The 27,821-nt window shown below is 40.8% G+C and overlaps 1 protein-coding gene across 3 annotated transcripts in view; it reads left to right on the top strand.

Moving 5' to 3' along the window:
• Nucleotides 1-27,821, top strand: part of NKAIN3 (sodium/potassium transporting ATPase interacting 3) — a 608,438-nt gene that overhangs the window by 538,292 nt on the left and 42,325 nt on the right. The window lies entirely within an intron of this gene.

The raw sequence follows: 27,821 nt of genomic DNA on the forward strand, positions 1-27,821 counted from the left end.
GAGGCCCAAATCTGGTCAGACACAACCTGGCCACACATATAGACACAGAGGTCTCCTGAGAGGATGATAGAATATTCCTGATATTGGGAAACAAGAGCAACTTTGATGGTAGGTTTGGTTGGGTTAATCTTTGGGCTGCTTGCAAAGAGGAGAAACTTGCTTCAGATCTTGTTCTGAGCTTCTTTCTCCCTGAAAGCTATCTGGAATGCTTACCTTGGGCTTCAGCCTTCTTGCAACTTGACCACCCCCCCTCCTTCCTTGGACCAAAGGTAATGTCTCAGCTTCTTCTTTGCTGGAACTTTGTACTCTGCCATGACCCCTGACAGTGTAGATGGTCCCCTTCCTTCTTGCCTTGTCAGGAACCATGATATGCACTCCCCACTCTTCTATTTCCCGTTGGCTGTCAGAGCTCCATTTTCATAATCAATCTGATGGAACTGCACTTCCCCTCACCTCCCTATGAACTCAAATCCTTTGCGCTTCTTTTTTTTTTTTTTTTTTTTTGGTAAGATTTATGTATTTATTTTAGAGAGAGAGTGCAAGTTGGAGGAGGGGCAGGGGAGAGGGAGAGAGAAAGTCTTCAAGCAGACTCCCTGCTGAATGCAGAGCCTGAGGCAGGCCTTTACCCCAGGACTCTGAGATCATAACCTGAGCTGAAATCAAGGGTTGGGCCCCCAACCCACTGAACTACCCAGGTGCCACAGAATCCTTTGTCCTTCTAACTCTGTCTCAAACTGCATCTGCCTAAGGAGCCAACAGTAAGGGATATTTCCCTTACTCCACAAAGAGTTCATGGGTGTCTATTAGACCAATATGAGAACATTCTCATACATGTTTTCAGTTTGCATCATTTTCAAAATATTGTGAGAACTCATTGTATTATTTAAGGGAGTCTATTTAGTGACTGCCTTGCAAAAGAAATGCCACATTCATTCTTTCCAAATAGTATAACTTTAATGCTATTTCGTAATTTGTGATTATACTAGGATATTAGCATGTTTGTTACTAATAAACTATATTGCTATTTTGATTAGCAGTTTGGCAATTAATCAATGTTTGATACTGTGAATAATTTTAGGATGAATCCATGGACAGGTTTGAATCAGCAGCCTTATCTCCATATTCTAAAATAACTTTAAATGAATGAAAGAATTAGGAGGTATATTCATCTCAATGTGAAATGAAGATGCTGACATGGAAGCTTCCTTCACTTATTCTCTGATGTCACATGTGAAGCAAATGAATTCTCTTGATGCCCACACAATGTATTTAGGACCCTCATTGTTTCCTTGCGTTATAAAGTTGTGCTTGTCCTAACTAAATTTCTACAGACCATATTGTATTTACTACAATCTGTTTGATCAGCTGTTCAGTTTGGTTATCAACACTGATAGCCAAAAAATGAATTTACTATCAGGAATCCAATTATAAAAACAATAATAATAAAACTAGACAGCTGCCCTTCTGTATTTTAAGGCAATTTAAAAAACTGATTTGGCTTCTTGTTTATATGACAAATCCAGTACATGAGGTAAAACATACTCAAAGGGAAGAAAAAACTTTTCATGAAAGTAACAGAGTGTAGAGGCCCCTGGGTGGCTTCATCAGTTGAGGGTCCAGCTCTTGATTTTGGCTCAGATCATAATCTCAGTGTTCTGGGATTAGGCCCCGCAATGGGTTCTGTGCTCAGTGTGGAGTCTGCTTGAGATTCTCTCTCTCCCTTTGCCCCTCCCCCTACTCACTCATGCGTACTTTCTCTAAATAAATAAATAAATAAATAAATAATAAATAAAATCTTAAAAGAAAAAGAAAGTACCAGAGTGTAAAGCAGTCTAGTTTTAAAAAGAAGATGGTAAATAATTTAAATATATATACATACACACACACTATGAAACCAATGAATGAGATCATAACAAAGTCACATAAGAAAAAACAATCTTTTGTAGGTAAGACAAAGTAAAAATTAAAATATTTTAAAACTGAAAATTAAAGAGATTAAAGAAAGCCGACTTATTGAAAAGATGATCAAATATTTAAAACCTGACATATAGGGTGCAATTAAGAAATAATTTAAGGTGTTTTCAGAGAAAAAAGAAAAGAAATATTTAGCATTTATTATAATATCTGAGTTTCCCTTTCTTCATGCAAAAGGGTGCCAAAAATTATGAAAAATTCTTTATTGTAAATACAATACACCCAAGAGTTTTTAAAGGTCATTGAAAATCATTTTGGAATTGGAAAATATATTGAGTGACATGGTTTTTAGGAGAGATAGGATACAAGTCAATGACTTGAAGAAATGGAAAGAATAAAGACATAAGAAATAACACAGACACTGAAAAGAATAAGAATATTCCACAGAGAAGGTAGATAATACAAGCAGAATGTTGGGGTCTCAGATTAGGAAGAAGAGCAGTAGGACTTACTCTTTTCATAAACTAAAAAGAGCTTAAAAGTGGTTTACTTTTTCGTCCCACAATGCAGGCATAGTTAAGTCCTAGATTTAAGTGTCTATGCTTGCGTGTATGTATGTGTGTGCATGTGTTTTGTGTCTGTACGTGCTTCTATGTGTATCCACATGTGTGCATGCCAGTATAACCATGTATATGTGTGTGAAGACACTGGAGAATCTAGACACTTCAGTCCTCCATCCTACACATCCCTAACAAACTATATTGCTATTTTGATTAGTAATTAGGCATTTAATCAATGTTTGATATTGTGAATCATTTTAGGATGAATCCATGGACAGGTTTGAATCAGCAGCCTTATCTCCATATTCTAAAATCACTTTAAATGAATGAAGGAATAGGAAGGTGGACTCATCTCAATGCGAAATGAAGGAAGGCATAAAGCAAAGGGAGAGTAATTACAGGGCTTTTTTTTTTTTAATTGGAGAAGGAGGCAGAATAGTCTCATGTTTAAAACCATGGTTTTTAGTTATACATCTCTGAGTTCAAATTCCGATATGCCACCTCTACACCATGTCCCATCAACCAATTTTATTAGTCCCCCCGGGTTCAGTTTCTTATTTACAAAGTGAGTATGGCAGTAACGTCTCTTTATAAGATGCTTTTAAGAACTGAGTGAGATAATGTATAAAGACCTCGGCATAGTGCCTGGCACGAAGTGTATAATCAATACATGATAGTTGTTGTATTCATTATTTACTGATAAACACACCAACTCCTTAACCAAAATAAGACACACACACCAGAAAGTCCAGCAAGAAAGCAGGAGATAGGAGAGAAGTTGAGAACGGGCTCACTGGAGCCCATCATAGCCCAAAGCCTTGCTCACAGGGGAACCTGCAGCCTCAGCCCAGATAGACCCCACATGCCTGATTGCTCTCTTCTGGATAGCCTGGGACCACACAGTCAACCTAGGAAGGAAATCCTTACAGACCAGGAATGAATTTCCGCAATAAATTTCATACTAAAGTACTCTGCCTCATAGTAAGAAATATTAGTTAGTGACGACAAATCCAATAGCCTGTTGTTTAATTTAGATATGTAATTTTAATTTTAATAACTATCCTTCACTAGCAGTCTAAGAATGTAGAATGAAAAGCTTTTCTGTGAGCCATTTCTCAGAATGCAATAGATTGCCTGGTTGTATATGTATAAGTATATTTACGCTGAAAATATGTACATACATTCACAAACACATGCACAAAGAAACGTAGTACATCCACTGTGTAAGTAGGAAATGGCTCTAAGACATATCAGCAAATCAGCAACTGAATCATTAAACTGACAGGAAACCTTGTACACTATTCTCATATCATTCTGCAAAGAATATACTGGATCTGACTAGAATGCATTAAAAGACCAGTTTGAAAAACTGGAGTTTGATAAACATCTTTAAAGGAAAAAATAGGAAAGTGTGGCTGGTAGAAAAGGAAACAGATGCTCTCGCTAGAATAAAAAGCCAAATTACAAATACTTGAGCTTTACACCACTTTTAAATAACCCTGTACAGTGCAGCGTAAGAACTTTTAGCTTTAATGAACGCCAAGTCATTTTATCAACCCAGTGTTAGAGCATTTTTTTTCTTTTCATGTTTCCTTTTCATTCATTCTTGGTTCATTTCATTTTTTTCCTCATGACCTGGCACTTGCTTCCGTTACAAGCTAGGGCTATACTAGCAAAGGGAAATGGACCAAAGAGACATTTATCTCAATAATTCAGGCAGAAATAACTTAGACCTGAAGCAGCAAGATGTTTAGACAAAAGAGAATTTTTGCTTGGATTAACCCCAGACCTGGTTTGGTTTCAGACATAAACTAATGTATTTATACATTATAAATACATTTATAAAAAGAGCTGTGGGGCCCTTTTGTGATAATGGCACTGTTATTATGTATGTGAATATTTACTTCTGAACACCACTACTCAACTCTCATATTCTGAAAAAACATAGTAAGGGAAAGCCAACATTTATAAAGCCCAATAGGCTCAGCTTCTAAATACTTGAGTGAGTGTCGAGTAGGAGGGCTGTCATCGGGTGCCTTGCCTTATGATGGCATCACACGTAGCATTTCCAGAACCTGCCAATAGACGTCAAGGGATGGAACTATGGCTGGATGAAGACATCTCCTGAATCAGTATTCAGACCGTTCCCACCACTGCTCACAGTGGAGGTTGTGGAGAACAGTACAAAGATTGAAGCACAAAGTAAAAAGATCTAAAAGGTTAACTCTTTTCTCCTTGCTTCTGAAGCTTTCTGACCACAGGCTCGGTTGATGGGGATGGAGGACAAGGGAAATATAAGCCCCATCATGGAAATGATAGGCTGGGAAAGTGGTCCGCATGTCCTTTGAAGTGGCCTTGGCTAAGAATGTTTGGAAAAGAGACTCCTGTTCTAAAGAGAAGATATTTTTAAGAAAAGAAAAGAAAGTTACTGTGTGTTGGTGGTGTTTTTCCAATGGGCAAATTAATTTAGGAGAAAAATGAATGATATCTAACCGGAGGAATAAACTAAATTGTAAGTGATCAATACATCCAGGAAACTGAAATCAAGCAGAGTTTGTCAAATTTAAAAAGGATAAAAGGAAGAATAGAGACTTATTTTAAGAAACAAGTTTAAAAAATGATCAGAATTTAAATAAGATTTTTAAAAGGAACAGACATTCATTTGAGATTAGGAAGAATGAAGGGGCGCCTGGGTGGCTCAGCTGGTTAGGCCACTGCCTTCGGCTCGGGTCATGATCCCGGAGTCCTGGGATCAAGTCCCACAGCGGGCTCCTGGCTCAGCAGGGAGCCTGCTTCTCCCTCTGACCCTCTCCCCTCTCATGCTGTTTCTCTCTCTCTCTCTCAAATAAATAAATAAATAAAATCTTAAAAAAAAAATAAAGAATTTCATCTGCTGATCCATACTCAGAAATGAAACAAAAAAAATTTAAAAAAAAAGAAAGAAAGAATGGAAATCACTAAACAAAGCCATCTACTATTCCTGTTTAGCTTTGGAAAAGTGATTGCGGGGAGAGGTTTCTTTTTCAATTGGTCTTCTTTAGCCCAACAAAAATTCATATTGGGAAAACTGGAATCAAAGACCGGCTTTTGTATTTAACATATTTCCTCGGAGAGCATTTTTCTGGTATAGCTCTGCTATGGAATGATTCTAGATGTTAAAGGGAACGGAAGACTCGCTTTATCCTAATGGCTTAATATTTACTTTTTTTTTTTTTGTCTTTCAAGCAGTGGCCAGATAGAGCTCAGCAAATAAGCATAAGAGTTGAAGAAAATGTTATTCCCCAGACTCCACGGTGGAAGGAAAGCCTGGCTCTGGGGTGGGTTGCTCCACATCAGCAGTTGGAGGCAGGGTCTGGGCTGTCCTTTCCAGGGGCAAGCCCCAGGGAGGACAAGAGCGGGGTTGGGGGGTGCTTTGGAAGGGGGTGGGGCATGGAAGCAGCGGGAGATGGTCGAAGGCTCAGGTTGGGATTCCTCCCCGGAACCCTTCATGTCCTTCGTAAAATTACCATTTTCACCAGTTTTCTGGTGGAAAGTCATGAGGAATCAAGAATCTGGACCCCACCTAGAGTACCTCAGCTGTGCTTTCTCCAGGAGGCAAATTGATTGAGAAGGGAAATTAATAATATCCAAGCTTAGAAACATAAAACCAGATCCACTTAGGAGCTGGACATAGAGCAAAATCGGTGCCTGCAAACTCACAACAGAGAATTCTGGTAATGAGATGGAACAAAAGGCATTGGCTGAGGTCGTGGGAGGACTCAGGGGTCGCCTCAGCTTGGAGCCGGGCATCCTCCACGTCTGAGAGGCCAGGAGACCCCAGTGTCATCTATGGTATAGGAGGTTCGTGCACAGCACATGGGTCTCCTCTTCTGCATGGGCAGCAAGGCTGCAAATGCAAACACAGGAACATCCATGTTGACACTCATGTCCAGGTCCCCTTCCCGCCCAAGCATGAAGGAGAACTGACCCCTATGTTCGGACATTGTGGTACCACTGCATGCATTTGTTTTTTAAATGAGTAAGAAAGGGATATCCCTGCTAAATGGCATGGTGGACAGAAGGAGTATTTCTCAGAGGGGAAGGAGTGAAAACCACGAGGCCACACGTACTTCCAGTCAAGAGAGTTGAACTGGGCTGAGACCCTGTTAAGTGGTCACTTAGCTAGCAACAGTCAAGCCTTCATTCACTTACTATGATAGTCTAAGCTAGAGGCCAAAAAGCGGGAACTCCCCCAGGGTTCCATTTTTCCCCACGGAATGGGACCAGTGTGAAGGTCAGTTGTATTTGGTGTAGATGGGATGGGAGGAATTATCTCACTGCCAAGTGAACCCCAAAGTAAAGACCTTGCCATTTTATAGACCTGGGGTCCGGGGTGGGGGGAAACAGGAGGGAGTAGGAGTGAAAAGTACTGTATATTGAATCAGAGGAGAGAAAAATATCTTCAAGCCCCCTCCCCCTCATAACGTGGTCTCAACAAAAGCAGTTGAGAAAAGCCTCCACTGGGAGCTGCCTAATCATAAGGCCTCCAAAGGAGAAGGCACCTAGGGTGGGAGCACAGATATGCAAGAGACCGTGGCCTCTGGGTGTGTGTGTGTGTGTGTGTGTGTGTGTGTGTGTGTGTGTGTGATCTCAAGCCTGAGTCCTTGATTGCAACTCCCTTCAGAGACAGGCATGCACCCGCGTGCACAAAGTCTAGTGTGGGAGGATGGCTTTCCCGCGAGACCTGCCAAGTAGGACTCTACCATTGCCTGTGGTCAGGCCTGAAGTGGCACACATTGGATTTGAACCTAGAACCAGAATCCTCACTCTAGTTAAAATTTCTAATACTAAAATGATAAGTTATTTGGTCCTACCAAAATCTGATACTTTTATATGCACAACACAATATTCTTCATTTTCTCAATGAATAATTGGAAGGATGCTTCTTTTTCTGTTAAATGGCAGTATCAACATATGGAGAGATACAAAGAAATCTAACAGAACACTCTGCATTTCAGCCAAAGATCAGATATGTGCAACAGCTTGCTTTATATCAAGCTTCCCATTTTTTTCCTGATTTTTCCCGTGTTCTAGAACTTCGGGAGGATTTTTTTAGTAAGGCAATAAACAGATCAGACGTTTGAAGAGAAGAATACGTTGCTTTGTTAGTTTTACATTTCCTCCTCCGAAAGAATTCATCCTACAAAATTCCAACTGAGTTAACTCCTTGATTAATCAAATAACCCTTTTCTTATCAGTTAATATATCCTCTCAGAAAAAGCAAAACCCCAATGTGTAATTTGGCCGCTCTGGCACAAGAGTCTTGCCGGTGGTCGCGGGCAGATGCATTAACCACTAAAGCAACTCAAGTTCCCAGATCCTCAGTTAATACTTCTCTGTAAGAGAACTTTCTCTCTGCCATTGTGGTTGTCCTTGAACAGGAGGCATCAAGGAAAGGAGCCATCTACAGAGGACTCAGATAAGGGAGTTCGGTACTTGGCATGCCCCTGTGAACAGTCCCACCCTGCTTGCTTAGGCTGTGGTCTCACCTAAGAGAGAGAGCAGTTTCCTGTGGAGATCAGCGGCCTTTTGTAGGGGTGCACTTTGGCTTCAGGTCGAATCCATCCCCCAGAGACCTTTATCCACAAGTAGAGGTCACAAAAGTTCCTTCAACTCTAGAGACTTCGCACAGGCCTGGACCCACGGTCCCTACCTTAGCACACATATGTAATGCTTCCCTCCTGCCCAACACTAATCACTTTGCTAACAAAAAATCCATTTAATCCAAACAGAAATTCCATTCATGGGCTAGATATTATTACTCTCATTTTGTAGAGGAGGATCCAGATACAGAGAGAGGGAGACACTGGCCAAAGATCACACATCTGGTAAGTGCTAAAGTTGGGATAGGACCCCCAGTGGTCTGGACATTTTGCCACTGTGCTAATCCTCTCTATGTGAAACAAAGGGACCAAATTCACATGGTTCCTTGAGATCTTGCAGTGCCTCCAACCAGATTGTATATGACATCAGTAGGTGGAGATCCTTTCTCAAAAGCCCCACAATCAACTCCACAACAAAAAGAGTATTCACTTAAAATCCAGAGTCCCATCCTCCTGCCAGATCTGAGCCCAGAATTTAGCATGGAGTGAAGGTACTAGTTATTTTATAACAGAGTTTTGGGGTGAAAGGAGGTAAGAGAACACAGTTAAAGATGAGGAGAGTCCTTCAGTAAGCACACTGAGATTTAAATACACTGATCTAATTTCCTTCAACTCAGGAATTTTCAAAGATTTACTTATGGTTTTATGTACCCACTCCCGATTCCAGAGATTCCTCTGTTTTATGATGAAGACAAAGCAGGAGGTAGCTGGTACAGGGATCCTCCCCATAGGGCCTTCTGATTGGAGACCCCTGTTCCCAGCTGCCTTGTCTTACTTGTCACCTGACAGAGCCCTAAGTCTACTGAATACGGGAAGGAACAGGGCATGGCTTAAGGGTACAGGTGCTGGGGCTAGACTGTTAATTTCAAATTCAATAGAAGCTTCACATTGAAAATCATTGCTATATTTGGTTTAATCTGTATGTTTAATTTATGTAACATATTGACCTTTTTAAAATTAGACTTTATTTTTTTCTTTCGGTTTTATTGAGTTATAATTGACATACAGCACTGTATAGTGTTAACATCTATGATATAATAACTTGGTTTATAAATATTGTGAAATGATTGCCACAATACGTCATCTCATAGAAATAAAAACAATTGTTTCTTTCCTTGTGATGAGAACTTTCAGGATCTACTGTCTTAGCAACTTTCAAATATACAATACAGTGTTAACTCCAGTCACCATGCCGCACATCCCCAGTAGGTACTTACCTTATAAAGGAAATTTTGTACCTTTTGACCGCCTTCCTCCAATATCCACCCCCCCACCCCTGTGGCCTCTGGTAACCACAAATCTGATCTCTTTTTCTATGAGGTTGCTGTTGTTGTTGTTTTAATAGACCTTAATTTTTTAGAGCTTAAGTTCACAGTAAAATTGAATGGAAGGTACAGCTATTTCCCATATACTCCCCGACCCCTCATATGCAGAACCTCCCTGACTATCAAAATCCCCCACTGGCGGTATATGAGAACTCCCTATCCTGTCATCTCAATGTTGCTGTGAACCTAAAAATGCTCTAAAAATTAATTTATTAATTAAAAAAAGAAAACTCACACCAAAGTGGTACATTTGTATCAGTCGGTGAGCTTACATCTGCACATCATGATCATACAAAGATCATAGTGTACATTTAAGTTCACTCTCCGTGGTGTACATTCTGTGAATTCTAACAAATGTATAAATGACATGTATGCATCATTAGAGTATCATGCAGAATAGTTTCACTGTTCACAAAACCCCTCTGTGTTCCATCTATTCGTCCTTCCCTCCCCCACTAATCCCCAGCAACTACTCATCCTTTTATGTTTCAAAATGTTTTGCATTTTCCAGAATGTCATATTGTTGGAATTAATGGTACATAGCCTTTTAGATTGGTTTCTTTCATCCAATAATACGCATTTAAGCTTCCTTCATATCCTTTTGTAGCTTTCATAACTTATGTACTTTTAGCACTGGATAATATTCCATTGTCTGGATTTACCCCAGTTTATTTATCCTTTTACTTACTGAAGGATATCTTGGTTCCTTCCGGGTTTTGACAATTATTGATAAAGCTGCTGTAAACATCCATGGACAGGTTTTTATGTGGACATATGTATCGGCTCCTTTGAGTAAATACCAATGAGTATGACTGCTGAATCAAATAGTGAGAGTAATTTTAGGTTTGTAAAAGGTTGCCAAACTGTTTCCCAAGTGTCTCATTCTGTATTCTCCTTGTCAGTGAATGAGAATTCCTGTTGTTCCATATCCTTGCCAGGATTTGGTGTTGTCAGTGTTCTGGACTTTGGCCATTCTAGTAGGTGTGTAGTACTATCTCATTGTTACCATAACTTGAAATTCCCTTATGACATATGCTGTTGACCTTCTTTGCAAATGCTTATTTGCCATCTGAATATCTTCTCTTGTGAGATGTCTCTTCAGGTCTTTGGCCCAGTTGTTCATTTTCTTGCTGCTAAGTTTTAAGAAGTTTTTGGTATACTTTGGATAACAGTCTTTTATCAGACATGTCTTTTGCAAATATTTTCTTCACTAGTCTGAGGATATCTGAAGAAATATTTTCTTCACAAGTCAGTGGCTTGTTTACTCATTCTCTTTACAGTGTCTTGCAGAGCAGAAGTTTTTAATTTTAATGAATCCCCTCTTATCAATTATTTCTCTAATGGACTGCGCCTTTGGTGTTGTATCTAAAAAGACATCACCATATCCAAGGTCACCTAGATTTTCTCCTCTGTTATCTTCTGGGAATTTTATAGCTTTATGTTGTACACTTAGGTCTCTGATCTATTTTGAGTTAATTTTGGGGAATGGTTTTTCAATGTTTTTGCATGTGCATGTCCAGTTGTTCCAGCACCATTTGTTAAAAACGCTATCTTTATTCCATTGTATTATCCAAGGTCAGTTAACCCTACTTATGTGGGTCCATTTCTGGGCTCTCTATTCTGCTCCACTGATGTGTTTGTCTATTCCTTCCCCAACAAGCACGTTTTGAATGAGCCCTTTTTACTTTTATTGCCCTTATTTGAGAGGTTCCAAAAACTATATTCAATATTTTAGCATGAGTTTATTAGATAAACACTGTGTGCCAGCAATGGACTAGGTTCAAAGAACAGTAAGATAAAGTGACTGCATGATAAAAATTTTAAATTCTGTTGAATACCAGAAAAGCCTTCAAAACACCACCAATAATGCACTATATGATGGTGACAACTAGAGATGCCAATAGTAAGTCCTGTGGTTCTATCTAGGAGAGAGCCATCACTTCCTACTGGTAAAATCTAACCATTGTGGGGTTCTGATACTCACTTTTGTATAAATATCATTTTTATTAAACTATAATTGACAATGTTATGTTAGTTTCACATGTACAGCATATTGATTCAATAATTCTATATATTACTCAGTGCTCACCACAATAAGTTAGTCGCCATGTCACTATACGACATTATTACAATATTATTGACTACATTCCCTATGCTGTACTTTTCATCTCTGTGACTTATTTATTTTATTACTGGAAGTTGGTACCTCTTAACCTCATTTATCTATTTCACCCATCTTGTCACCCACCGCCCCTCTGGCAACCATCACTTTGTTCTCTGTATAAATATCTTTTTTAACGATTAAAAATACCCAAGGAGAAGGCGAATTTGTTCTGGTTCTTGAAAAGCAAGAAAAATAAGTACAGTAAATAGATCATTTAGAGAGTGTGATACTGTGATTTATAATAAGAAAAATAGATTAAGTATATTTAGTCTTTATCCTGTTTCTGGCACGGAGCTTCTAAAAACCTTTGGAATTTCCTAGGCGAGAAGAGAAATAAGTGTGTTTTATTGTATTAATAAGGCGACTTTAGGACCACACTAATGGTAGGGGCTGGTTGCCAGGACAACCAACCATGTGATTAGAGGGTGGGAACTTTCAGTCCCATCTCCCTGGCCTCTGGGGTGGGGGAAGGGGCTGGAGGTTGAAGCAATGTCAATGATCAACGATTTTGCCAATCATGCCTATGTAGTAAAGCCTCCACAAAACCCCAAAAGGACAAAATTCACAAAACTTCTAGGTTTTTGAACCCATGGAGCTGTGGCCCTCACTCCGAGAGGGCCTGGAAGCTCCACAGCCCCTCCCCACCTACCTTGTCCTAGCATCTCTTCCATCTGGCTGTTCCTGAGTTATACCTTTTATAATAAATCAATAATCGAGTACGTAAAAGGTTTCTCTGAGTTCTGTGAACCACTCTAGCAAATTAATCAAACCTTCCCAATTAAAGCATGGTGTATTGCAATGGCTGAAAGCACAATTTATTTTATTCATGCTCTTCAGTCAAATAGGTCTTCAGCTTCGCTGACAGCTCTGGCTGTTGGAATCCACAGTACCCTTCTTGAATCAGATGATCTGAAGCAGCATTAAAATGTTTTAATAGGCCCCTTGAAAAGATAGCAGGCCAACGTTTACTCAGCTTTGAAAAGCACTGCCCTTCCAAGGGGATTATTGAAACATTTTTATGCTCTGAGAGCAAATAAGGATACCGACCACCAAATAGATCTTTGGCAAATGAGCACTGATAGTTCTGTCTTTGTTTCTGTTTTCCTTTTGTTAGGTCTTTTGAACAATGATGAAAGGATATGTCATGTAGGTAATTTCCTCCTTCAAGCCCACCTCCTACACGCAGGATGCAGGTGAACCCTTGAGCTATTCAGGCCAGTTTTTCCTTTTAACTGATTTATGTTCCATGAGCTGTTTTCTAATTTACTGGAAGGTAATTTGTCTGCCCCCAATTAAAGAGCTTAATTTCCCCCGTGTCCTTTAGGCTGTAGGGTAGCAGAAACAACCGAGTATGACATGTATTCAAACATAAAGAATCATCATTCCAAACTCGTGAGTCGAGTTTCCCTCTGCTGCTGTCACCGGGGCACCCCCCGGGTGTCTGCGCCCTCAGCACGTGAAAGCTTGCACGCTCACCTGCAGCCCCTCAGCAGCAAGTGAGACCGGATCTCAGGGCCCCTCCCAGCAGGGCTGGCCTGCTCACCCAGAAGGGAAGTGGGTGCCACCTTCTCTGGGTGTGATGCCTGCCACTCTGCCACGCCACCTCTCTCATCCCTAGAGAAAGCCCTTCCCCACCCACTGGCTAATGTGCCATTTCACAACTCTTGTCCCTTTAAGATGGTTCGATGGAGTCATCCCTTTAATATTTTATCCTTGGAAGACGACAAGATGGCTGTGATTTTACTCTGTCAGGTCAATGAGGCATCTGAGAATGTGTGAAAGGGAGCAAGCTGGAAGACGGGTGACACAGGACTCCTCTGGGGGCCAGAGAGCCGGGGAAAGGGGGGGATTCGGAGGCAAATAGAGCCAGCTGGACTCTGCTATTAATTATTGAAATACTATTCTTATTTAGCCTTTTGAGCAGAGGCAACATGCTTCCCGTAATTTAGCGATTTACATGGAGACTTCACTATTTCCAAAATGTAACTAAATTCTTTGTAAGAATGAGGACTGGGACTTCCTCCCTTCCCCCTCCCCTCCCTCTTTGTCTGCACCCCACTCTTGCTTCGCATTCCTCCTTCTCCTTCTTCTTCCTCTTCCCGCTCTCTCCATTCCCCCTTCTCCCTTCACACAATACATATTCTGAGTCGGATGAAATGAGCAGAGCAGGGATGGCCGAGAAACCCCTGCAGAAAATCATTTGGGAATCCCTCAGCAAGTGGAATAAGGCTTAAATTCCTTCTACTCACAGGATCAAAACTGCTAGTAAAAGCAAAAAGAACAAGAGTGGCACTGATGAATACGGGTGAGGTAGAGGGTACAATAGATTCCGTGGGTTGCTTTTGTCCTTTTTAGCAAGGATTAAATATAATTACTTTTCTGAGCAGAGACATCTCTAGGTATCGTGTAAAGCGAAATCTTTCAGAATTTAAAAACAAAACAAAACAAAAACAAAGGAAAGCATGCAGCACAGTATTCAAAATAACACTATTTTCTAGTCAGAGCCTAACGTAGAAAGGTTAGCATTTCACAGGACATCTGCAAAAATCTCCTTCTAAATCTGCTCTCATGCTAGTCTTAGATTAACTTCACTTCACATTAGTACCATGGGGGTAAGGAGGCAGACATTTTAAAAACCATCGTCACACTAACTGATGTGAGATGATGTTCCCTGATCTAATGAAGTGTGAATAAGATTTATCTTTACACTTTCCAGATTGTGGTTATTAACCCCTTAGTGAAATGCTCAAATCATATACTTGAAAATATAGATACAAATACTGCCAAAGGAAAGAAAGAAACAAAGCTAGGTTTGTCACTCTATTTCAAGAGAAATAAAACGTAAAGAAAAGAAAATCTCAAATATGAAGATTAAGAAGAAGAGGTGCTCTTATGTCAAAACTGCCATGGTTTGATTTGGTAAAATACTATTTGTGTGTGTGTGTGTGTGTGTGTGTGTATTCTTCTGTTTACTTCCAGAAATAAATAAGATGATACTCTTTCCTCCAGGAGCCTGTCATTAATTTAGAAAAATCAGACATACAGGCAAAAAATACTAAAAAAGTGGTAATGAGATGTGTCAGGTGGTGACAACTAGCTCTTTGGGCCAGTTTCCTGACCTACAAAATAAAGTTGGGGAGAACCCTAATACTCAGTAGACTCCATTCCATCTTAAAAGTGTACATTAGTGGGGTTCCTGGGTGGCTCAGTCGGTTAAACTTCTGACTCTTGATTTTGGCTCAAGTCATGCTCTCAGGGTCCTGGGATCGAGTGCTGCGTCGGGCTCCAGGCTTAGCGGGGAGTCTGCTTGAGATTCTCTCCCTCTCCCTCTGCTCCTCCCCTCACTCACACACTCTCTCTTACTGTCTCTCAAATAAATAAATAAATCTTTTTTTTTTAAAGTGTACATTAGTGTAAATTGCTGGCTTAAGGACAATAAATTGTGTGATCATTTCACACAATTGTAAACAATCAGTGCAGGACTCTGCATACAAGCAGTTCAGAGTTCCTCAACCTGCTTGAGGAAATGGACTTTTTCTCCAGACAAGTGCAAATACTCGCAAATGTTTGCATAGAATTTTGTGTTCATGTCAATTTCCTCACCTCACCTCCGTTATGTATCCCCGTGCCCACACAATAAGAGGAAAGGCTCAGATGGCCCAGAGGCCAGGCAATAGAGTATGAAGACCCCAGAAACTTTGAGACTTCTCTGTTTTAAAGAGCAGCAGCTGTTCAGTTCGAGCAGACTATTGATATGCAGGACTTCACATTCAGGGTTTTTTTTTTTTTTCCCAGCTTTTTAAGGGAAAGTAGATATTTGACATTTTTGGTGACATCTTCTAAGGTGATCTTCCAAAATCATGTTTTATTTTTAGCAACCATCTTAAAATTTTAAGGAAATGATATATGAACCAAATGGGAGTATGTCTGTGGGCTGGGTGTTGACAAAGGACACCAGTTTGTGATGTTTATTCTAGTGACTTAGTGTCGATTGGAGAAGCCTGTGGCATTTAGTGGCATGGTCTGAATTACCCCCTTAATGTGGGTGTATGCATTCATGCATACACACGAAGATACATACAACCGGGAGGGAAAGGTAAATAGGGAGGGGGCCATCCAGACACTGGAAAGATCCATGATCAAAGGGTAGGAATGATGAGAAATTATGGAATGTTTGGGTGAAAGAAGAAAAATTTTTCCTAGCTAAAAGAGAAAGAAGATTAACTACATAGTAAAACAAAGTCTTGGAAAGCAAATGGAGATGTTTGTGTGAGCAGAAGATTCTTGAATGATCTTGATTAAATGGATTCTGATCACAAAGAAAGATTTGTGTCTCCTGCGATATTTGCCATAAAATGACACTACCAATTAAATAGATCAACCCAATTATATATAGACCCAGCAAAGATACAAACTTCTTAAAACACATTTCTTCCTCAGCCATTGATTCGCTTATTATCGATCATAAATATGAATTTGAAATCTTGGAGATCTCATTTCAGCAGTAAAAATGCTGGAGCTTTAATGATTTGCCTAGTGACCCTGATGTAAAATTCTGCAGAAAGCAAAAAAAAAAAAAAAAAAAAAAAAAAAAATCTGAGTTGAGTTGAATGTCAACTTTGCATGCTAATTTCCATTCATGTACAAATATCTGATTAAATTCATATAATACAGCTGGGTCCACTTTCATCTTTAATGAAAAGAAAATTTCACTCAAAGGATGTGAAAACAGGCATTGGAAATTCAAAGTGTGTTTTTCTTGAACACTCACAAGAGCTCAAGCTTCTCATATTACTCATGTTTCACTTGTTTGCTTTTTTGTTTGTGTTTTGTTGTTGTTATTTATTGTTTGCGTATTGTTACTTGTGACTGTTATGGCTATGTTCTTGGAATGAAAACTCCAAAAAAGGGACAGAAGGGGATGCTATAAAATTTATATTTCCCTCCCAGCCCCTCACCCAGCATATTATCAGTTTCACAACAGCTGGTATCAGTCCTCAGATAACCTTCTGAGAAACACTATGTGCACACAGTACCAGTTAGTAATTGAATTTAGCTACATATTTTTAAAAAGCCCAAATAACAGTTATTTAGAAGTAGAAATTTGTTTTTCTCTCATCCAAAAGGAATCTGGAGGCAGGCGCAGCAGGCCTATAATGGTGGCTCCAAGGTCATCAGAGACTCAGGCTCTTTATCTTTCTTCCTCATTATTCTTGGGACACAGTTTTCATCCAAAAAGGCAGTTCATGATCACAATATGGTGGCTAGAGTGAAATCAATCACATCAACATTCCAGCCAAAAAGAAAGAAGAACAAAGGGGCATGCTTCCCAGCAGTCAGCTCCTTTTAAAGAGATTTAAAAGTCCCATAGCACATCTAATTGACTAGCCCTCTGAGGGCATAGATTTTAAGCTGGGCACTTTGCCACTCCCAAACATTGGGGTTCTGTTGGTAAAGAATAAAGAAAGAATAAACATGGAATAGGCAACTAGCAATCTACTACAACATATAAGCCGATAGGCATATGTATTCTCTTCTTCCCACATTTTTTAAACAAATGGTGGCGTATTATAAATATCCACATTGCTTTTGATTCTATCCATTGCATTTACTAGATTTTAGTAGGACCAAAGCCAAAGGACCGAACCTGGAGCTGATTCCTCTGACAGACAGGTTCTTCCTGACCCCAGCTGCTCATAATAACAGTTGCTTCTTTCATTTCTTGCTGCTCAAGAGCAGTCTGCAAACCACCAGGATGCAGAATCTGAGGCTCCACCTTAAATCTACTAGATTCAGAATTTGCAGTTTAACAAGATCCCAGAAAATATGTATGTGCATTTGAGTTTGAGAAGCAGTGCGTATCTTCCACCTTTCTAAAATCCCAGCTTAGAGACAGCCAAGCTTGGCAGTATGTTAGGAGCCCTCTCCCAACTAGTTGTTAGGGTCTGGAAGCAATTCCATGTCCTAAGATGGATATCTGATAAGAACCTTGTTTAAATGACGGCCAATGTGAGTGTCCACTGTATACTAATCTATTCCTAATTATGCCATCAGTCACCAGTTCTCGTTCCTTCCTCCAATCCCTACCCCTTCTCTCCTAAACTGGAAGGAAGATGGCTTTCAATTCCAGTTGCCTCTCTCCCTAGTTTCTAGACCCCCTTTTCTCATGGAGCTGTTCTTGCTTCCAGTTTCCTTAACTCTTCTTAAATGGGTCTCATTGGTTTTTAATCCTTTAAGCCAAGAACTCTGAGATGGTATCACCACCCTGAAGCCTGGATCCTGGCCTTCTTTGCTTTCTTGAGTCAGGACAACCTTGGCTAGTGACAATAGTCAGGATCAGAGATGACTTTGGTCCTCTCCTGAAGTTTGTTTTGGTCCTTCCTCCCCCGATCCCAGGCAGATTTTTCTCATCCTAAGTTTGTGCCAAGCCTGGACTGTCCCTGTTTGTTCTCTTTTACCCAAGGAGATATCAGCATAACACCAACAAGGACCATGCTGCTAGTGTCAAAGAGTGACTTGTCGCTGAGTCCCACCATTGACCTAGAGTCCTTTGGTCCTCTACTGCCACAGTAAGAATTGCTTGTGGATGCCACAGAGGTTGAAAAACAGTGGTGGATTAAGTGGGGCCAGCAGGGATGGAGATGTGGGAGCCTGGCAGGACCTAACACTTAACAGTCAAGTTGGAGCATAGTGCCAATACTATGTGAATTTGAATGGATAAAAAGGCCATTAGATTTGACAAAATGTAAGCTGTTAACCTTTAAAAGAGCAATCTCAGCAGAAAAGTAGGGCCAGAAGCCAAATTGCAGTGAATTAAGGAAGGAATGCAAAGCAAAGGAAAGGAAAGGAGGCAGCTGATAAAAACATTCATTTCAGAAATTTGTGGGTGGAAGGAAGAAGTTGTAAGACATAATGGAATCAAGTGACATTTTTGTAAGATAAGGGGGAACTAAATGTTTTTGAAGGCACAAGGGAGAGTCTGTGAAAAGAAGATATCGCAGACCAACTCCAAAGAGCAAAAGAAAGATCTTTGAAAATCAAGATAAGAAAACAACATTAGTGAAGGGGAGGGGTTATCATAAAGAGGAAAGATTCCTTATCCTCAGACACATCAAGACGTCATGATGGAAAAATGTAGAAAGAAAATACAATGAGTTATGTCTGTGGATATATTAATTGGTTTACTCTAACGGTCTTACATTCAACAAATAGGCAATATTAAGGAATATGTTGAGTTAAATGTGGGACTTTCATAAAATCAAAGATTTTTATTGTAGGAAAAGCTTTTGGAACAATCTATTAATGTACTCTCTTCATCTGAAGAGATGGGAACCTGTGAATGAATAAGATAAACCTATTTGCCAAGATGGGTTTAAAGGAGTGTAGTGACTATCAGAATTTGATGCCATCCAGAAGAATCCCTGAAAATCGTGAGCTAGAGATGAAGACAGAATTTGCCAAGTAAATGAAGCCAAAGCTAAGGCTGAGGCCAAGAGTAAACTCAAGAATGGAGATGAAAGCCAAAGTTACAGCTGACACAGTTCAATGTAATTTATTTGTGGGGCCTGAGCATTATAGTTCTACTTTACTTTGTGACCCGAGAGCAGGGGCAAAAAAGTGAGAAGCAAAAGTGATACTGGGTTGGGGCTTAGTGCGGTCTGTTACTGAACAAGAAGGAAGTGGGGCCTATGGCTGTAGAAGCACAGTATGAATGACTTGCCTCAGTCAGTGGGGAACCTCTAATATAACCAGCATCTTCCTCTTCTCAGATCTTGCCCAGTGAGTGCAGATCTGGCTCAGTTTGAACTGTGCCCAAAGCACAGGCCTTTGTAGACTAAAGATTTGTGGTTGCTTCCTGATTCTGCTACTAACTAGCTATGTAATCAGAAGCAAGTTATGCAGACCCTTGGGTTCCTCATGCACAAAGGACAGGTAATAATACTCACCTCACAAATATGTTGTGAAAATTAAGCTGCCAAGAATGTAGCACTAAGTACCTAGCCCCCAGTAAATACTCAAAATGTGGCTGCAAATTATTCCATAGGTCTCGTCTTCTAATGAGATGTAAACAGGATATGTAAGGAGATACAATCTGTCTTGAAGGATCAGATTATTACTATAAAAACGATGGTATAATATATGCCCATCCAGATATTCTCTAGAATTCTCTGTAATGAATCAGATCATTATCTCAGCTTACCTCCCACTATGTAGAAAAGTTAAAAAGCCATCAAACTTGGTAGGGAACGTATATACGTTCTGTAATAATCCTGAAGGAGATAGCCTGGGGGGGACCTTGAATGCCATCTTAAGACGCCATATTTTTAAAGCTCATTGAACACCATTCTTTCCCATTGAGTTTACACGGCACCAGAGCTTCTTCCCACACAGTTGCTACCTTTCAGGGCAGAGTACGGAGGGCAGCTCTAACTACCACTGAACCAATGCCTTCCTCCTGGGTTGTCCATACAGCAGAACAGTTTCAGTCTGATTACTGATAAAGCAGAACTAAAACAGGAAATCAATAGTCAGACATAATGTCAACTATTCTCATCCTTAAACACCTGAAAAGGAAGCAGAAGTTCCCTTTTGTTTCACTCACAACTACATAGATAGTATAATCTATTTTTTAAGATTGTTGTAAGTATAGTAGGTCTACAGAGATTTTTTAAAAAAGATTTTATTTATTTATTTGACAGAGAGAGACAGTTAGAGCAGGAACACAAGCAGGGGGAGTGGGAGAGGGAGAGCAGGCTTCCCGCCAAGGAGGGAGCCCGATGTGGGACTCGATCCCAGGACCCTGGGATCATGACCTGAGCCGAAGGCAGAGGCTTAATGACTGAGCCACCCAGGCGCCCTACAGAGATGTTTTAATTAAAGTGTAAATCAGATCATTAAAGCATCTAGAAACTTCACTGGGTCCTAAAGTAAAATATTTTAAAACAAAAAAGAGTTGAAAAAATAGTTTTTTTAAACTACTTTCTTTCAGTCTGACCCTCCTTACCCAGCCCAAATATCTTTTCTGAGTAACACTATAACCCCCAAATTCCTTCTGGAGTCCCCTTCTGGAATTTGGCTAGGTGGGAACATTCTTTATTAAAGGTTGTCTATTATGCCTGAGATGTCTACGCTGAAAGGACCAACTTGGAACACTGAAGGTTGCTGAGAGCCCGCTCTGGCACTAGGGAAACACAGCTGCTCCCATGAGAACCCACAACCAGTTTGCAGTGCCCCACACTGGCAGTTCGTGGCTCTATTTGAGATATTTAGGTTGTAACACCTTGGGTGTGGCTTGTATAACCCAGAGCTATTCCCATCGTCCAGAAATCACACAACTGGTTTTCATCAGTGGTAGAGAACCAAGATTGTTACTAGGTGTTGCTTTATGTTTTTCTTCTTTGACTCAGGCAACTGTCCCATTTTAGCAAAATATGAATGCCACAAATTATGGAGGAGAAAACTTAATACCATTCCTCCACCACTACAAAATGGAATAGATTATTAAAAACAATAAAGATGATAGAACTCTTGGAGGCCAATATAGACTCTCTAAGAATAAGTCAGAATGAATTAACCTTCCTTCCTTTTTGGTCATGATTTCTAGGCTGTGCCTGGCCTCAAATACATGATGCATCTGAATTTCAACAAAGCATTTAGTAATCAACTAAAATACAGTAATAATGAATTTGCCTGGACCCATACAGGCACTAGTATTTGAAAGAAAATATCACTGCCACATAGTTCTAGGATCATTCCAAAGCCATATTAGAAAAGGAACTCTCAGTTTGAGCAATAAGAAAATGGGTGTCATTAGTGAAAAATTCCTCTTTTCTATTGAGTTTTGGAATATACTTTTGAAAGTTGAAACCATCATTTAGAAAGTACACAGTGGGTGGAGAGTAATATGTTAAGTAGATAGGTGGAGAGCGCTTAATTCTTTGTAAGAATTACTATGAAAAATGATACTTTCTTCTTGGGAATCATGCTTACAAAAGAGTTTGTAACTGTTTTGCTAAATAAATGCAGCTTTGAGCTGTAGAAGAACTACATACAGAACAGTGGTAAGGAGAGGGATTAACATCATCGGCTAAAGAGCCAGAGTGTCACTTCCTACCTAAGTGATTTGGGGACAAGTTAATTTACCTCTATGCCTCAATCTTCTCATCTATAGAATGGAGTTAATGAAGAACTTAGCTCCTAGACATGTAAGGATTTAATGAATTAATGAACATAGAGTGCCAGAAGAGTGTCCAGCTAAGCCCTGTATGAAGCAGTGGATATCCATCATCTTAGTAATCTCCATATGTGATAACCAATGAAGTAATATGGTCATTAGCCCCATTTTACACACGAGAAAACTGAGGCTCAGAGAGGTTAAATACCGTGCCCAAGGTCACTCAGGTAGCAATGCCTAAGCCAAAATTTGAACTGAGATCTCTCCAACCAGAAGCTAGACTCTTGACACCATAACCATCCACTGTAAAGTAACCATTGGCTCCCGGGAACAAGGCTGCAACCCATCCTAAGACCTGGATGCATCAGAGCGGGGCTACCAGCAAGAGTGGCCTCATTGATTCCCCAAGTGTTAGATGGAACTCCTTGAATCCCTGCTGCTAAGACCATCATTAGTCCCAGGACCAAGACGAAGTTGTTCCAGCAGTCAGGAGAGAAGAGATATAGAAGCTCAGAACCAAGGAGTGTGCAGGAACACCACACAGGCAAAGTAGTCCTCAGCATTCATTTAACAGGGATGATCAGTGGAGGTCACAGGGTCCATGACATGGGATACTCTCCCACCCTTGACCCCAAGTGGAGGGTCAGTGAGCTGTCACTGTAGCAGTGATAAAGCATGGGCAGGTCCTAGGCTATGCATCTGCCTTTACTCAAATGTCCGTTAGTTACAAAGACTGATATTCCTTGGTGCTGTGGCCAGTTTCTCAAACAGAACTCCCTGGAACCGTCTCAGATCTGGGCCACAGCATCCTCCGTCTCATTCTGATAATGTTCAAGGAGGTAGAATTAATTCAGCCAAGTAGATCTGCAACATTTCACTAGGTGGGGCTGTCAGCTATGTCCCTCAAACAAAAACCCTGTTCAATTACAGAGAAGCAAGTTTCCATATTGCAGAATTTCTCCCCTCAAATTCCACAGTCACATATGAGCAGAAAAATGACTGTCCTAAGATCTATAAACTCTGTATACCCACATATAACTCCATTTGCAACAGTGGGTTAAGCAGTCTGTTGAGGTTACGTAAGTGCTACTGGATAGCAGGAGCAGTGTCCACAATAGACAGGCATCCAGACATTGCCATCTGTAAATGTCCCCTCAATAGCTTCATTGCTGACTGGGCCAAACCCTCAATGAGAAGCAGGCAGGCAGTGGCTAGGCATACAGACCTGTATGCCTATTGGGCAGTGCCTGACTGAGCACCGTTGCTCTACCATCCACTGCCTTCCAATGAGTGCTCTGGAGCGGGGGGCAGGGGTTCTCAATTCTCAACGCATGTCTATTTGGAGGCAGACATCCCACTGTTGGGCTATGTGGTCCAGTGGCAAGCTGGATCTGAGGGTGCATTTATAGAAATGTCTCTCCTGAGACATTCAGGATACCCCAACATGAAAGGGCTACAAAAAGACTCAATATGCTCTAGTAAGCCAGACAGAAGATTCAAAACCAGTCCTAAGAACAAGAGGTTTGAGTTGTCAGAGAGTGAAGTCAGCAGCTCAAGATGAGAAAAGGGGACAGAAGGTCAAACAAACAAGTCTGAGGCCAGTCTGAGTGGGCACAGGAGGAGGGGAGGGCTCCTGCCCAAGCCCAACTTTTACTCCAATGTCCTGAGCCTGACTCCATTTAAAAAAAGTCAGGTGTGGAGGAGGCAGAGCTCCGTATACCCTGGCTTCTTTATAAGTCCTCATAGCCACGAAAACAGGTATGCTCACCCAAGACTTCACCCATCACGTTCTGACCCTGTCACAACAACAACTCTTTATCACCAAACTCCATTTTGGAGAACCTTTACATATTTAAAAATTCTGAGTTAGTGTACATTTAGGATTGTAAAACCACTAAAAGCCAGATGAAATTTTCCCTAATAGAAACATTTTTTTTCAAATTACCTCGTAACACTCAGGTACTATAACCGTACCCAACTATTCACATGATACCATTGAAGAATGAATTTGGCAGTGGACACTTGGGAAAGTCCTAGATAAAATGATCTCCTTGAATAGGGACAGTTGTTTGTTTGTTTGTTTGTTTGTTTCTTTAAACAACGCTTTTATTCCAACAACTCGCCACCAGAAATGCACTATCTGACAACAAGGCTTTTTGCGAATCAGAGTAACATTTGTGTCCTCTACGATATTGCTGAGCTGGCTTGTGCAGAGTGTCTGCATCACAAAAGCATCTCATTAAAAGGCTTATCTTCCTTGGTAGAAGCCAGCAACCCATTTGTTTTCCATTTTGACTGTCTACACAAGTGCTTCTCATACACGTAAGGGCAATAAATCCCCAAAGCCCGAAAAAAATGCAATGCTCTTGCTGCTGTGCATTTTTATGGCCATCGTGGAGAAAACAACTTATTTCCATATTCATTGATTCATTTGGAGCCCAGCGTGCCAGTGGGACTCTTAGGAGATTGAACCAAATGTCTTCAAGTAATTTCAGGCTTCAATTGGCATAGGACACTTCCATAAACAGACATAACTCTAATTCTGGATTCCTGAAGGAAAAGTAGGAGCAGCGTGACCAAAAACAAATAGGTTAGGACTCACTAGGATTCACAGTCTTCCCAGAGTGATCCACATAAATAAAAAGCCGGTCCCTCCTATGACTTGTCCCCTGAGGATCCCAAGATCCTAGACTTCTGTTCTGCTGGGCACGCAAGAGAAAACAGATGGGCGTGGGTGACCATTGCACAAAAAAGCCCTTCTGGGAGTCATAGAGAAAGAAATGTGTCCGTACAGCACTGTGAGATGAGACTGTCCACCAGCTGTCTGTTCTTCAGTCTCGGGGTTTTTTGATCACTCCCGAGGAAGGAAGGATATGCCTGCTGTCCAGTCCAAAATTGAGGGTGAGCCATGGCGCGAAGTTGAACCTCCACCCTTTCTAGAAGAGAGAGTCAGAAGATTCTCAGACCAGTAACCACCCATGTGTTATGTGTCTGGACATTCTGTTGTCTGTCACTCTGACATGACACCAGGGCATGCTGAAGTCAGGCTTGCTGTGAGAGTTGAAGCATTACCATCCTTCATGAAACCACTGTATCACTTCATTCAAGTGGCTGAAAAATTCTTACTTGGTCATATTATTTCTCCTTTCCCCAGTGAAGGAAGCAGCATGTATTCAGGAACACATTAGCTACTTTCAATATACTCGAACTCTTTGGTGTCATGTAAATCCAACCAAGAGTTAACTCATCAGCGAAAAGAGTTTAATATCCCTTTTCTTTCTACACATTTATGTTCCATCCATCTGCCCAAGATGGTACAATCACTGGCTTGTTCTTGTGTTTATTACATGACCCAGATATTATCACAGCAAAGCAGAAAAATCTATGGAACCTATCAAATCAAGATAACAGGTGCTGATGCACACAAGCAGAGCTGGTTTTACTTTGGCTTAGTGACAGGGGGACCCGTGTGGGAATTCCGGGATTGCTAATGTGCTGGAATTCTGCAATTCATCTACTTCATTCCAGCCATACTGGTTTCCCTCCCACACTTTGCTTTGACATACATGCTCTTCATCATTGACTTGTTCAAAAACATTTACTAAGTACCTTCTTTGTACAAGGCAAAATACTAAGTTTCAGAAACGCAAAGCAAGTTGAGAAAAAGTTCTCACCTTGAATGAGCCTGGCTGTCCAGACAGACATGCAAATCGATAAAAATGGGCCTTCATCAAAGAACCCAAGGCTGTGCCAAAGGAGTGGAAGGAGTAAATATTCTCCCTGAAAGAACCAGGGCAGGACTCTGAGGATGTGGACTTGGCACCAGCTCTCTCTGAGACGCCCTGCCTTCAGGGACCTACTGGGAAGAGAACAGATGGATACATACCTCTGACACAAAGCAGTACTGGGAACTGCCATTAGAGATATAAGAACAAAGTACTGAGACGGTTCAAACTCGAGGTGTATCCACTGGGGAGATCAAAGAAAGTGACATTTGCAACAAGGCTTAAAAGATGAGAGGGTCTGTGCGAGCAGAGATGTGAGATCAGGTTAGAGGGATGTGAGAAAGCAAAGAACGGGATGTGCCCAGGGAGTTGGAGCACAGCTCATGGCAGAGAATAGTGGGAGATAAGCCTTGGAAGCCAAGTTGAGGCAGGATTATAGAGAGCTTGGAAGCAGATAAAAGTGATGTGTGCTTGGACAGGCAGATAATCTCTGTTCTCCATGACCCCAAATTGTGAATCGTGATTTAAGGAAAAGCTTATTCCCCTTGGAATACAAATGTGCTGTATTAATGTCCACCTTAAAACAAAAAAAAACTGAACTAAAACTAAAACAAACAAAAAAACTGCATTGACCTCACATCTTTTTCCAGCTACTGTTCCTTCTCTATTCTCCTTTCCCAAAACTCCTTGAAAGAATTGTTGATATCCTATTTTCTCTTGAACCCACTGGTCACAGTTTTGCCCCATCTTCCACCAGAACAACTCCCATCAAGGTCACTCATGCGCTCCACACTACCCAATCCAGTGGTCAAGGCTCAGTGTTCATTGTCCTTGACCTACCAGAGACCTTTGGCACGGTTGATTGCCCTTGGTTTCTTTGGGGGGTAAGGCGGGGAGAGGGAGAGGGAAAGAGAGAGAATCTTAAGCAGGCTCCACGCCCAGTGTAGAGCCCGATGCAGGGCTCAATCTCCTGACCTGAGCCGAAATCAAGAGTCAGACACTTAACTGAGTCACCCAGGTGCCCCAGCCTTACTTTCTTATGTCACTGTACTGACTGAATTCTTAAGTCACTGAAAAGGCTTGGCTTCTTTATGGCTTCTTGACTTCTCCCCAAACTCTAAATGTCAAAATGTCCCAGGACTTCATCCTTTAACCCCCTTCTCTAACTTCACTCGTTTCCTTAGTGTCCTAATCCAGTCATAAAGCTCTAAATACCATCTATAGATATGCTGATAACCCCCAAGTTAATAATCACTCTTTATTTACCTGATCAATTTCTCAGGATTGTGTTTTCAGCAAACAACCTTTAGGAATGAGGTAACTGCTCCCCCATCCCACCCCAACAAAGAGTAGGCTTGCTTCCCCTTGCTGTAAAAGTAGCTCAATGCTCCTCACCTGTAATGGAACCCATTACATATGCAGGGGTCCATCATGGCCCAAGGGGAATGCAGCAGAGATATGAAGCTCATGCTGGCTGCTGAGCACTTTGTCTCTGACCCAGCATCCATGAAACAGTAAGAGGCTAACTTGTTAGCTTATAGAATAAAATCCCAAACCCTGCACAATTCTTGATATTAGGTAGCTATGCTTTCTTTGATAAGCAACTTAACACCTTAACCCAAATAAATTATATATAGAAGGTCTCTACTTGCAAACACTTGACTTAATGACTTTCATAAGGATAACGCTCTACACAGAATGAAGTGTGTCAGGTTCTCCCTGCCTCCTATTGATGGCTTTGGCCAAGACCTTTATAGAATCATTTTGGATTTGAGGAAACATCGACTAACAAAGAACATTTTAGAGCCTGGCACTATGCAGAGAAACTTCCGGCATTCCTTAAGGAATCTCTTAAACTTTAATGTTTAAATCTTGATGTGAATGCTGGGAAATTTAGGAAGGTAGTTGGGGAGTTATTTTTGATCAAGGATCCTTTTAGCTTCTCTCAAGGCCACTGATTCTTTCACCCTAAGCCAGGGTCTGCACAAGCTCTTCTGAGTTCCTTAGATGATCTTTTTCATCCATCTGTGGCACCTGAAAGTGATCCCTTAAGACGTTCATGCTTTTAGAGATGACTCATATCTCTGATTCATTCTTACTAAGATCCACAACTAGCAGGACACACAGTCAGTGGCTATCGTCCTAATTTCTACGTGTGTGAAACCGAATCCTGCCAATCCTTATACAGGGCCTGCAGGCCAAAACCAGTCAATCGCCTAGACAAATCCTACTTGGAAAAACTACTCAATCTCTTACACAAGAAGTGGTGTTGGCATCTAGTCTTAGGCCATTTGCATTCATTTGCCATATCAAAAAA

The sequence above is a fragment of the Zalophus californianus genome, chromosome 4 (genome assembly GCF_009762305.2).
Source record: "Zalophus californianus isolate mZalCal1 chromosome 4, mZalCal1.pri.v2, whole genome shotgun sequence".
Lineage (NCBI taxonomy): Eukaryota > Metazoa > Chordata > Mammalia > Carnivora > Otariidae > Zalophus > Zalophus californianus.